Genomic DNA, 13,621 nt, shown 5'->3' with positions numbered 1-13,621 from the left:
ACCCCTTATGTAGGTCCCACTTGTCAGGCCAAAGGTTTGACGAAAGAGGGTGACAAAATTGATAGAAGGACAATATTTCCACCAAAATTCTAATTCTTTTTACACCAAATATTCATCTACCCACCTCTTTACCCGCATATTACTTTCCTTTGGCACAAACTTTACTTTCCTTTGCACATGCATTCACCCATAATTCGTGGCATCATTTATTTTGGAAGGGACATTATTATTTTATGGAAGGACCCATAATTCATGTTATTATTTAATTGGAAGGATAATAATTGATATTATTTTTTATGATGTCCAATTATTATTGATATTATTCAATTATTATTGCTATGGTACACCCAAATAACTGTGGACAGTTGATATAATGTCATATTACCTGTTAGAAGGTAATAATTTTAATATTTATTCTATATATTTTAAATTAGAAAATAGAGGATTAGATCTAACATGCATGCATGATTAGTTGAGATCTCATATTTCTATTTTTTTTCCACATGATGTGCCGGCCATTAAATTGAGACAAGAATTATTTTTTATCCTCCATGCATGTGACATATATACCCAGCAAATTGTATTTAACTTTTTTTTGCCATCACAAGTTTTAACATAAATACATGATGTATCATGCACAATTTAGATCTAACATGATTGATACGTTGATGGAGCTTGTGCACATGTGTGAGTGTAACTTTTTTTTGTTTTTCTTTGGAAATGACACGAACATGATTGGAGCCTTTGCATACTTGAGTTTGCATCATTTTTTGTGACATATGAAGGAACCACCGTGAGTTTATAATGTTATTTTGGAATGATATGAAATGCATATGTTCAAGATCTAACTTGAGATGTGTGTGACAAACTTGAAAAGAATATGTTTCCAAATTAAACAAGAGAGATCAATATGTAACAAATGTGTCTAGGGGAGGATATCGAGATTTTCATGCATGCGTACATGCAAACATGCAAGCCCTGCTAAATCCACGGAAGCAGCATGCAGGTAGTTAGGATAGCCGGCAGATTTTTCCTTAATTAACTAGTTATTTAGTTTTTCTCCTAATATTCAAGGGCTAAGATTTATTTGAACTTTTACCTCCTATAAAAGGTAATTGGAGTACCGTAGCAAAGCCATCACGAGATGTTCGATAAGGTCAAGTACCACAAACAAGCTGCGGGTTAAGTACCACAAAATGGCTAGCAGTTTCAATAATAAGCACATAAGGTTTCTCCATCTTCATTAATTATTACATCTCAATTTTCTTGTCCCAGAAGCAAGATTGCAGGGAAACATGGGTCATAAATGTGCAAAGAGGGCATAAGACAACGTAATTTCCAATTAAGTGCAGATCCCCTAGTCCCTAATTGCACAATCAATCAACTTGTATGACGAGCTTGCTATGCTAAACCAAGAAAAAAAATGCGTTCGCTCACAAACAAATATATTCAAGAATATACCATTTTTTGAAAAATAGGGCCACATCACAATGCAATCAATAACTCCAGCTTCTGATAATGTGGACTGAAATCGAAATTCATTCACAGGACATATACGCATGCCTGGAAGTGGGCTGACTGAAGTAATAACAGAATTAGCAGGCATTTGTTGCTACAACATAAAAATTACCTGGAGCAGATACCGGCTTCGTATTCTTGAAGATAGTACTAGGGCGATAGGTGACGCTTACATCCCGTCCGCTTTCAGTGCCAAACTCAGCTACACCTAGCAGCGTGCTGTTCCTCATGTCGATAGTGAGGGCCCACACGCCTTAGGGAGAAGAGCTTCGTCCTTGCCATCAGGTACAGGACATCCTCATAACCATTCTGGCTTGGGGTGGGCTCGGACACCACGAGGTTCTGCAGGGCGAGCTCCACCATGGCTGGCTCCTCGCCGTCGTCCCTTGTCGGCTTACGGTGCAGCAACCCAGAGGACAGGAGCTCCGCGCGCACGGCGCCACTGATCTTGATCTCAGAGCCACGGACCGTGAAGTCCTCGTGCCAGTCCTCGAACGAGCAACCCATCGCCTTGTTGCTCCAGGTGGTGATGATCCCGTCGTCGACCTCGAATTCGGGCAGCATAGTTTCAACATCCCTGTAAGGAAGACGGCCGCCGATGGTTTGCAGGTCAGCGAACTTGAGGCAGGCCTTGCCAGACTTGGTGGCGACGGTGATGCCACGGTGAGCGCGTGGGCAGCCTAGCTTGGCGCCCGCCCCACGGTTGCAGGTGATGGCGTGCATCGGCACCGGCACCGGCATGTGCCGGAGCGTGGGCCTGCCGTCTTGATCACCCTCACCATCCCTGAGCAGGTCGTAGAGCAGGATGCCGCTCCAGAGATCGACCCAGCCCATGGTGCCTGCATCTCCGCCGAGCGTGATCGTGGTGGTTGTGAATTGTGATATGGTGATTGAGCCGGCGGGCGTTGACGGGGATCTTCACCGGGAAGGGCGCCCTCCGTGGCTCGTCCAGCCACACTGACTTCAAGGCCCACGTCCCGGCCTCGGAGTCGAACCGGCGAAGCCTGTACTCGTTCCTGTTGGAAGTGACGACCAGCGCAGCAACGGTGAAGAGATCTCCGCCGCGGGGAAGGATGCCGACATCACCATCGTGGAAGACGTTGGGGTTCGGATCTGGGATCAGAGTGAGCGCCGGGGGTTCGGCACCGACCCCGGGCCGGTAGACGAAGTAGTTGCAGCCCTTGTATCCGGCCAAGCTTGGTGTGGAGGGCCGGCGGCGACCGGGATACGGAAGAGCAGCAGATCGCCGGCTGTGGAGAGGATTAGGGGGGGGGGGGGGGGGGGGGGGTTTGACGCCGGGGCAACACACGAAGAGATTGGTGGGGAGCGGCGGCTGCGCCGGCAGTAAGGACACTTCAAAGTTCAGGTTGTCCCTCCCCTCGCCGATGGCGGTGGTGGCGTTGGGGTGGCTGCCGATGGAGCCTTCGTTGTTGAGAAGGATCCAGGGGGATTTGCGACGGCGTCGCCGCCGACGGCTGGAGGAGGAGGAGGGATTGGTTGACATAGAGAGATCGTTTGCTTGATTTTGAGGCTATTCATCAGGTACCAAGTCTTTTTTTTTGTACGAGCATACGGAGGCAATCTAGCATAGAAACCCTAGCCTGATTACGGAAAGTGATCGGGTGCTCTAGCCTAAGAGGGGGAGCGGGTGAATTAGGCCTTAATAAAAATTTAGATCTATGGCTCCAACTAGTTTGCACAAAACTTAAACTAAAACATGTTATCTAGATGTGCAACTAGGTTGTTCTAGTGTGAAACCCTATTCCAAAAGGGTTTAGCAACCTATAGCCTTTTCTATCAAGAAAATATTCTAGGAAAGTAAAGGCACACAAGTTGCTAGTATGAAATGCGGAAACTTAACGAGTGGGATAGGAGATAGCAAACTATTAACGCGGGTGTTTATCCCGTGGTTCGGTTAGCCACAAAGGCACACCTACATCCACGTTGTTGTAGCACTCACTAAGAGTATTGCTACTCGGCCACCAAGTCTCTTCCGTGAACACAATCACGGGCACCTTGGCCCCGGGTTCCACTAAGGAGCTTCTCCACAAAGAATGGGGGTCTCCACGTCCCCCGCACAAAGATGTCGTCGCCGCTCCACACCAAGTCGGAGGGTTGATGACGTTGCCGGCGAGCTTCACGCTCCAAGGTGCCGGCACACCAAGATCTTGTTTTGGTTCGCTAATGAACCACAACACAATGGCTCGAAGCCTTGCAATCTCACTCACTAAGAGCTAATCCTTTACACAACACTCTCAAAGTGTGCTAAGGGCTAAGGATATGATCTTGATGCTTTTGTATGGCTTGGAGATGTTCTTGTGTGTGTGTGGGATGTCCAGCAACTCCAGCAATCTTCAAATAGCCGGGGTGAGGCGTATATATAGGCCACCAAGTCTTGTAGCCGTTGCTCCAATGGTCAGCAGAAAATCTGCGTATCATCGGATGAACCGATGCCTCTGGCTGGGGTAACGTCGTTTCATCCGGTCACTCTAAGACCCGAAGTAGCCGTTGAACTCCTGATAGTTGACATAGTGACCACCGGTTCAACCGATGCTTAGCCGTCGGTTTATCCAGTCACTCACAGCACTCAACTCTTCTGCTGACATCATTACACCGATGGTATGCACCGATGCTTCACCGGTTCAACCAGTGCTGAAGACTTGACTCTTGCGCGACTTGCATCGTCTCTGGAACACAGTACGCCAATGCACCGATGCCCCTTTTTGAACCATCGGTTCATCCGGTGCCTATAAGCTGACTTGGTTTCGATTCTCTTCTGCACCATAATACTATGGCGTCGGTTCTTCCGACAACCATCGAATGCACCGATGCTCATGCGTCGGTTCTTCCGGTGCTACCGACCGAAGAGCTTTCAGGGCGCTGCCCTGAGATCCGCGAGGGGCGGCTCCCCCTCGACCCTCATCCGCGGAACCCCCGTAGGGGCGGCCCTTCGGGCCTAGCTACGCCTATCTTCTCTTTCTCTTTGTCATCACTTGAACCTAAAAGCCTGAGAATGGTCATCTTAACAATCATATTAGTCCCATTGATTGCGTTGTCATTCGATCACCAAAATCACTCGAAATGGCATTAAAGGTGCCGTGTTCATTTCAATTACGAATCGGACGAAACAGGGATACTTCCAAGCCGTTTGGTCGCCAGTGGGCCGGTTGGCTGCCGCAAGAGCGGGACTATCGAGCGAATTTTTTTTATTTTTATATTATTTTTTTCGATTTATCAAAAATAAATGTCGTTATATTTTTTTTGCAAATCTATCACCCTGCCGCCGGTTAGTTTGGCGGTAATGAGTTACCGCCGGATGAACCGGCGGTAAGTTACTTGGCCCACGGCCCATCAAACGTACCGTTGTTTCATCCAGCGGTAGCTACCTATAGCCGGCTGTAGCCGGACTGTAGCCCCCCAGCGTCCTATCGCCGTTTGAAACGGCGGTAGGTGTTCCAACATTTTTTTAATTATTTTATATGCTCTCAGTGCTGTAATTACGGTAGGTGTTCCAACATTTTTTTAATTATTTTATATGCTCTCAGTGCTGTAATTAATTATTTAATTATTTAATAGGTTGTCTGTATAGTAATTATTTTGTTTACGTTCAGAGATATTTCAGAAAATAATAGAGATAGCGTAGTTTAGGGAAATATTTTTTTAAAATTTAATACAAAATAGATTTAACTCTAATAGAATGTGAAAATATATTTTTATGAGATATTCATGAGTTTCAATTACGATTTCGATGTCCTGTCACCTTACATCAGATTCTTCTGCACCCGCACTATAATTAAAAATGTGGGAGGACCTACCGCCGTTTGAAACGGCGATAGACATGCGTGAACCATGCCTATAAACCAAATAGCGCCATCTATAAATAGGACATTGCCCCATCTCATACAATGTCACTAACCATCCCCGTACTACCACCATATCTTTCTCTGGTTCTACCTACATTCCGTGGAACAAGATTAGAGAACCTGTGTCTCAAGGAGTGCAGGTTCCAATGTGCTTCTGCGGTTCGTTGTGCAAGCTGATGGAGTCCAAAGTTTTGGGCGATGACTTCGGCAGGAGGTTCTTCATGTGTGAGAACTACGAGTACGATCCGCCAAAGGGCTACGGCAAGGACAAAGCGAAGGTATCACCTCGCACTATCTAGTTTGCTCCTTCGGAGTTCAGTAAGTTAATTCTAACTCGGCTTGGTGATTTCATACAGTGGCTGGACACGGAGCAATCGACCGAAGCTAAGGAACACGTTGAGCGCGAAGCAAGGTGGGCTGCGAAAAGGTGGCAGCGAATGCTGCAAGAGGAAAAAATGGAGGAGAAACGCAAGAAAGATAAAAAAGAGATCCAGAAGAGGTTCGCAGATGTGGAATGTCGGCAGGCGGAGGAGCGTGAAGCTGATAGGGAGAGGAAGCGAGAGAGGGCCCGCCGAGCGAAGGAGGCGGGGCCCGAGGCAATTAGGAAGGGGAAGTATCCTCGGTGCACTCAGTAGATGACTATCATGTAATGTTCGAATTTCATATTTTCTAAGGCATGTTAGGTCTAGATGGAACACGACGTTAGCGTGTTCCATGTACATGCCAGTGCAATTATTTTTGTAATTTCAATGTCAAATTAATCTGCATTATGTACTTTGTACTAGCTACAACTAGATTTTTCAGAAGCATTGCACTACAAATAAACTTTTCAGACCGACGCGATGACAACTCCATGGGCATATATCGGCCAGTACATACAATAAAAACAAACAAAACAATCACCGTTTTATACATTGAACACAAATTAAATAGTGTTCCACACAATTCAACGCACAGAACACATCACATGGCATGTCAGGACTTGTTGCAAGCTACGGTAACGAGGTCCAAGACTAAATCTAACATGCCTTAGGTAATTCGAACAAACGTTACATTATTTATTCAGACGGAGTAGTACAACATCAATCATTCACGGGCAGTACCCTTATCACGTCCCGCGATGTCTGCTTTTGCACGCTCGCATTTGCGTAAATCTTCATTCACCTTCTTCAACCACTCCATATATTGCTGATCACGATGAGTGATCCATGTGTCAATCCACTCATGGAAATGACACCAATGAGTATGCGTGTCATCACCAGCGTACTTTTGCAACCAAGAAACGATTCAAAATTATTAAAAATAACAAAAACATATTTACAAATTAATCTATACCTGTGATGTTGCACCTCTTTTTTGGACTTCCTCGATATTCTTGCAACACCAATACCTCTGACCAAAAGTCTCGTAATCACGAGATATGTTCGGAACACAACGCATTTGGCAATAGCAATCGGGTGGCTCTACACCTTTCGGCCATACCTTGCAATCTGTAATACATCTATTGGGATCGTTAGGAGAGGGTCCTAAATTAGCCTCCATTTCTCGACGGAAAGCTACCCGGGAGAATGAGGAGCTCATAGCTGTTTGTTTGGGCTAATTAAAAAAAGTGAAACCTGAATTGCAAGTCTGTGCTCTCGGCAACCACAAGGTGCTCTTTTATACACGCAGGGCTGCCAGCATCATCCAAGCACTTTGAACACAGATATTACCTCTCACAGCTCCACAGTCGTCCACGCTTTTGCACTCGCACGCTCCACAACGCGCACTCATTCCACTTTAAACAACAACAGGACCTCTCACTGCTCGTACCATCAGTACTCGCGCGCTCCACAGCGCTCACTGCTACCACTTTAAACACGGACACGACCTCTCGTTCCTGACTTCTACCCTCGCACGCTCAACACTGCTCACTCCTCCCACTTTAAACAACGACACGACATCTCACTGATCATGACCTCAGCACTTCCACGCTCCACACCGCTCACTGGTATCCCATCGAGCGTAATATCGCACTAACCTAATCGTCGTACTGTCACTGCATCGACCTATTCGTGATTTTTGCACTGCCCTGACACATCCCATCGCCCGGAACACTACATGACACCGGCCTAATCGTCACAATGTAAACTATAGGAATTACATCATAATACAACGTTAATGAAACACACAGTAGACATGCAGTGGCATGGCAGAACCCGTTGCAACTACAGTAAACAGATTCTGATCTAAGCTAACATGCCTTAGGTAATTTAAAAAAACATAACAAATACAACGATGCAGCATCACTAGCACTAGGTAGTCCTAATAGCCGTACCCCCACGTAGCAAACTGCATTGAGCCTTCTCCGCAGTATCCACCCATTGCAGGTGGTGCAGGCGGTGGTGCCGGAGGGGCAGGGCCCTTCTTCTTGTGACAAGGGCAGTTGTAGTAAGGAATAGTGCATGATTCATCTTGTGAAGCGGCAGCATTGCTGGTATCATCATCTTCGTCATCTTTGTTACCCTCGCTCACTTCCTCGTAATGGTTCACCTTGCACTCCAGATCAAAGATCTTTATCTGGAGGTACTCGATGAACTCCTGAACTGAATCAATTGGTGCAGGATCGATCCACCTGGTAAACCCACAGTTTTCTGGAGCATCTGAAGACTGCAAAACAAATTTCATATAAGGTGTCTCAATGAAGATAAAGAAATAAAACAACCGAGTATTACCCTTGCGTGTGGGCAATTGAAGAAACGCCGACCGCCATCCATCCCGTCGGTGCACATCTGCACTAAGCAGTCCTCACCATGTATGCATTTTGGCCACGGTTCTCTACGGTTATCGTATTGTCGAAGAGGAGTTTCATTGGTAAATTCACTCTTGTGCTGTGACGGAAACTCAAACACTGGTTCCGGAAAGAAATCAGGTCCAAGAGGCCCCTCCCATATTATGGGGGTCTCCCTTTCTTCCCCCTTTTCCTTTCCCAAAACCGTAGTAATTCTTCCCGCTAGACCCACCTCCAGACATTGGGTATACAATGAGCTTTGGTGTTTGAGTGCTACTGGGAGTTCACAAACTTCGGAGTATTTATAGGCGCACAAAGGTCTGATACCCGGAGTGTGGAGTGTAAATGCACATGAAAAGCCTACAGTACTCGCACGCTCCATAGCGCTCACTCCTACCACTTTAAACACAGACACGACCTCTCGTTGCTCTTGACTTGTACCCTCAACACCGCTCACCCCTCCCACTTTAAACAACGACACGACGTCTCACTGCTCATGACTTTAGCACTTGCACGCTCCACAGCGCTCACTGGTATCGCATCGAGCGTATTATCGCACGAACCTAATCGTCATACTGTCACTGCATCGACCTACTCGTGATTATTGCACTGTCCGACACATCCCATCGCCCGGAACACTGCACGGCACCGGCCTAATCATCATAATTTCACTGCACGGACACATACCATCACCCGAAACACTGCACCGGCCTACTCATCATAATGGTACGTAATGGACACATCCAATCGTAGTCAGCACAGGCCTACATAACATAGTATGACGGAATAAAGTAATTAACAAGCTACAACCTGTAAACTAGATGCGTCCGCGCTTGCCCCCTCTCCTCCTGCCACATCGCTCTGCAGCCTGGCCCGCCCTAGTGTGGTGCTGCGAGTATGTCAGTGGATAAGGCGGGATGATCTCGCGAGTGGACCGACGACCCTGCTCAGGAATAGGTGTCTGCTCCACCTGACTGTAGTCCTGCATCACGAGTGGGGCACCCCCCAGCTGTGAAGTGCCGACAACCTCCTGAATCTCCTCATCGTCGTCTGTCCCTCCCACCTGCCGGTACTCTGATTCACAAACCTCCATCCATCAATGTTCAATTAAGTATGTACTTGTTATCGCAAATTAACAACTCATCTTAGACGTACCTAAATCGTGTATTGGTCGACGAAGAGACGAAGATTCGGCGCCGTACGGATCTATCGACGGAAACAACGACGAGCCGGGTGCTACACGAATAAGAAGTACAAGTTAATGAATAAAGTTTTACATGATACGGTATTGTAAGTGACACAAGGTTAGAGTACGATTTACCTGCCGAGTACAAATGTGCCGGCCGCGGCACGTACGTGGGCCGAACTGCAGAACCCGAAGGTGTCGCCATTGTGTCAGGTGGCGGTGGCGATGGAGCTGACTGTGCCGCGGGTGCAGACCGTCGTGACGATGGACCGGGAACAGGCACCGGCCCCGAACTGCGAGGTGGGAGGAAGGTGTCGTCCCTACGACAGGTCATGGCTCATCGAAACCGCTTGCACATGTCGACGATCTTCTGCAGCGTGCTCTGGTGCTGCACGGGTGTCATGTCATGGTACTGGCCCATACCCGACGAAGCCTCGGACTCAATTGCTCGTATGACATCGTACTGAACCAAGAAAGTAGTAACATCATATGCAACCAGTTTTGTAGACTGCAAAATGAATCAGACAACTGTACCGCTATGGCGAAGTTCTGGTCTCGAACTACGGGGTACATCTCGGACACCCTTGCGGCCTCGATCCGAGCATCTGGTGGAACGTGCACGACACGTGTGCGCGTCCTCGGCAGGTACCACCGTAGGTAGTCCGCGAACGCCTCGTCACTGTGCGGCCGATCCTCGAAAACGACGTCGTCGAGGGCCGCGGCCCAAGAGTCGACGTAAGGACGGACCTTGTCGGCCCACCGCGAGCCTGGTGGCTGGCCCTGACGTGTCCACCTATAATAGAAAGCTTGAGCGATTCAATGCTAAATTGTAGGTTATAAAATAAGATGAATTATTAATAGAACTATTTATTTGGTACCTGGGGACGTGGGCCTCCACTGAGTGCACAATCGGGACCGGGGTCTGCTGGTAGAGACCGAACTGCCTCATGACCCGGTTCACGTGGTACTCTCGACGTGGATGTCGTAAAGGATCAGCTTCCTCGTCATCCAGTACTCGTGATCTCGCAAGCATAAGGACGAAAGACCGCTCGGTGCCCGGGCGTAAATGACAGCTGCAGTGTACGGAGTCCACCTCACGTCCGTGTCGACAAGAGCGTCAAACTGTCCCACGAAGTCGTGGTACGACTTCCTCGTCTGCACGCCGACCCAAGAAGGCTGCATAACGAAAAAATATGTTAACCGCTAAATCATACAGTTTTGAAGGCATGTAATAATAAGTAAAACAAACAATGTAACATACCCTCCTGAGGCACCACAACGAACCCATCGTAGGTCTGTCGACGTCGTCGTGGTCTGCGGACAGCTGGATGTACGGCTCGAAGTCCATCTCTGGCCTACTGACGGGAAAGCGCTCGTACGACCAGAGCTGTAACAGTAGAGGACACCCAACAAAAATGGGCTCCTCTGCTGAGACCTTCGTCACGCCCGTGCAAAGACCCTTGTAAGTCGCTGCCAAAACGGCAGAACCCCAGCTGTACTGTGGGACCTCGTGAAGTGGAGCATCAGCTATTGACCTCGTCAAAGGAATGAGCTGTTTGGGACACGAGTCACCCTGGGAGCTGCAGAACATGACCCAGCCGAACAGCCACAGTAAGTAGGCCTCGAAGTGCCTGGCAACCGTAAAGTCGTCTGCGTCTGCCCTCATGTAGTCCGCCTTCAAAATGGTACGAGTCGTCAATGCAAATACGTACGAATATAAGTACGGAAAGATTCAACATTTATGTACTCACACTGAACTGTAGGAGCCACCTCTTTATCGGTCCGTGTGCGTGGTTCGCAGGCAAGGGCCGGTACGGCAATGCTAGCTCATTGCGCTGAACCCCGGCGAACCGAGCCAAAAGGTCGTCGCGCCACGAGAGTCCCACGTCCTCTGCACCCATGGCTCGTCCAGCACACGTCAAGCTTAGAGGCATCGCCACGTCCTGAAGAGTAGTGGTCATCTCACCGACCGGGAGGTGAAATGTGTGCGTCTCCGGACGCCAACAGTCGAGAAGTGCCACGAGGAGGGACATGTCGAACTGAAACCGTGGAGCCCTGTCCCTAGGTCGACGTGCAGGGTCGGCCATATCTCCCTCCACAAGTCGCGCAATCGGGAGAAGACCTGAAGCGCGTAGCCTGCATCGCAAAAATGAAACATCAAGTTAGAACAAACGGTTACGGAAACAATTAAAATATGTGACAAATGTAACCCGTACCTAGGAACCCAGCGACGGTGTATCGGCATCGTCGACATGGGCACACGAGCCCGAAACGACCCTAACCTTATCCCACGGACCGTAGACATGTACGACCGGTGGCGCTTGTCGACGAGACCATCGAGCAACTCAGGGGTGGCTCCTTCCTCGTGCGCCATACCTGTATAATAAGATTTATTAGAAAAAATTTCAGAACATAAATAACAATATTAAGCATAATAACATTAAGTAATACAACAAATACTTAATAAAGTACTAAACAAAATATAACGTAATAAACATAACGTTTGCGCCACACATTACAACAAATATTCGTACGGCAAGACGAAATCAGTTTATGACATATTAGTTCTTAATATTACATAATTTAACATCGAACATGATTCAATAGCGAATGACACAGATGACAATCCTCATCGATCACATAAGGCCATCGTTGTTCGGACGGCGGCCACGACGACCCGTTGCCTGTGTTGCCGGATTTGGAGTAGCTTCTGATGGGCCCGTTCCATCTGTGCGGGGACCATAACTCAATGCCGTACAATCCTTGTACGTATGACCCGTCTCATGGCACTTCGAGCAGAGGCGGACGTCTCGACCAGCCTCCGATCGATCCATGTTATTTCTAATGCGTTTCTTCTTGCGTCGGCCCACCCCTTGAAACATTTCTGGATCTGGATCCGGAATGTAAGTTGCATTGTGTCCAGGACAGGGTTTACCTAACCGTCGGTAACCGGTCCGGTTTGACCGGTTACCGGTCAAACCGGTCCGGCCCGGTTCCGGTTTGGTCCGGTACCAAACCGGCCCAAATTCAAAATTTAAATTTAAATTCAAAAAAATGAAAATTCCCAAAAAATTCCTAAAAATACTTCAAGGTGCGACGAATTTAATGGTGTCAAATTTTCTCAAAAATTCGTTCATTTAGTATAGTTTGCGGGGATTTGAAGTTAAACAAAAAAACGTGCATACAAAAGTATACAAATACAATGTAAAAGTAGTACAAAAAAGGGTTGGAGGGTTCATTTAGAGTAAAATATATTATACAAATATTTATTTAGTATACTTTGCGGGCATTTGAATTTAAACCAAAAAAGAAAAAAAATTGAATTTAACCCGGTTACCAGTCAAACCGGCCGGTATACCGGTACGAACCATTTCAACGGGGGAATTTGAATTCAAATTTGTGTTTGTCCGGTTCCGCCCGGTAACCGGTCAAACCGGTCCGGTTAGCCAGAACCGGAGGCCGGCGGTTAGGGGCGACCGGTCGGATAATAAAACCCTAGTCTAGGATCAGTTATGAAGTCTCCCAAGATGCGGAACCCTTAAATCTCGTGCCTCCAAGTCATCCAAATAGTTTCCTTCATGAAGTAATTTGAGACATACATACACGGTTGTAGTCCACCAGCTTCAAAACAGGCAGCAATGACATATGTGCACGGTAGGTGCAGTAGCTTTGGCTTATGATATGAGTAAATATAAGCATCAGGACGGAGAACACACTCCTGCACATGCTTCTCACGCCAGACCCCCATTCGGCCTTTGTCCCTACACATCACCTCGTACCGACGTTCCATAGAGCCAACTGGAGTCACCCGATGTAAACGGGCCTTTTTGAAAGCTTCCTCCATATACTCCGTAATCTTGTATCCATAAACTTTGCGATTATCGACCATATCTTTCTGTGCCACAGCGTAACGGTTCCTAAAGTACTCACAAGTGCGATACAAGAAGAACTCCACGATCCCAACAAGTGGCAATGATCTTACACCGCGCAGCACCCAATTGTATACTTCGGCTAGGTTCGTAGTCATTAAACTGTACCTAACACCTCCTTCATCAAATAGTAAAGCCCATTTCTCTTTTGGTTTGTGCTCAATCCACTCCGAGAATGTCTTAATTGCCCTTCTCCTTTTGCGTCTGACATTCGGACCGTCCAAGCCCACGTCTTCAAGTGAGACCTAGTCGTCCTCCTCTGTATTGACAGATCTCTTCGCTAGCTCCGCCGTTTGCTTTTTTGTTAGCTCATCCAATTTTTTCCATAGGAAGTTGAATTTCCTTTCCTGATTCT

General features: G+C 47.5%; 1 pseudogene; it reads right to left on the bottom strand.

Moving 5' to 3' along the window:
• Nucleotides 1–1,531: 1,531 nt before the first annotated feature.
• LOC120681074 lies at nt 1,532–10,345 on the bottom strand (annotated as a pseudogene).
• Between the last annotated feature and the right edge of the window lie 3,276 nt (nt 10,346–13,621).

The sequence above is a fragment of the Panicum virgatum genome, chromosome 7N (genome assembly GCF_016808335.1).
Source record: "Panicum virgatum strain AP13 chromosome 7N, P.virgatum_v5, whole genome shotgun sequence".
Classification (NCBI taxonomy): Eukaryota; Viridiplantae; Streptophyta; class Magnoliopsida; order Poales; family Poaceae; genus Panicum; species Panicum virgatum.
The sequence above is the reverse complement of the archived record's forward strand: the minus strand, read 5'-3'. Positions and strand labels throughout refer to the sequence as shown.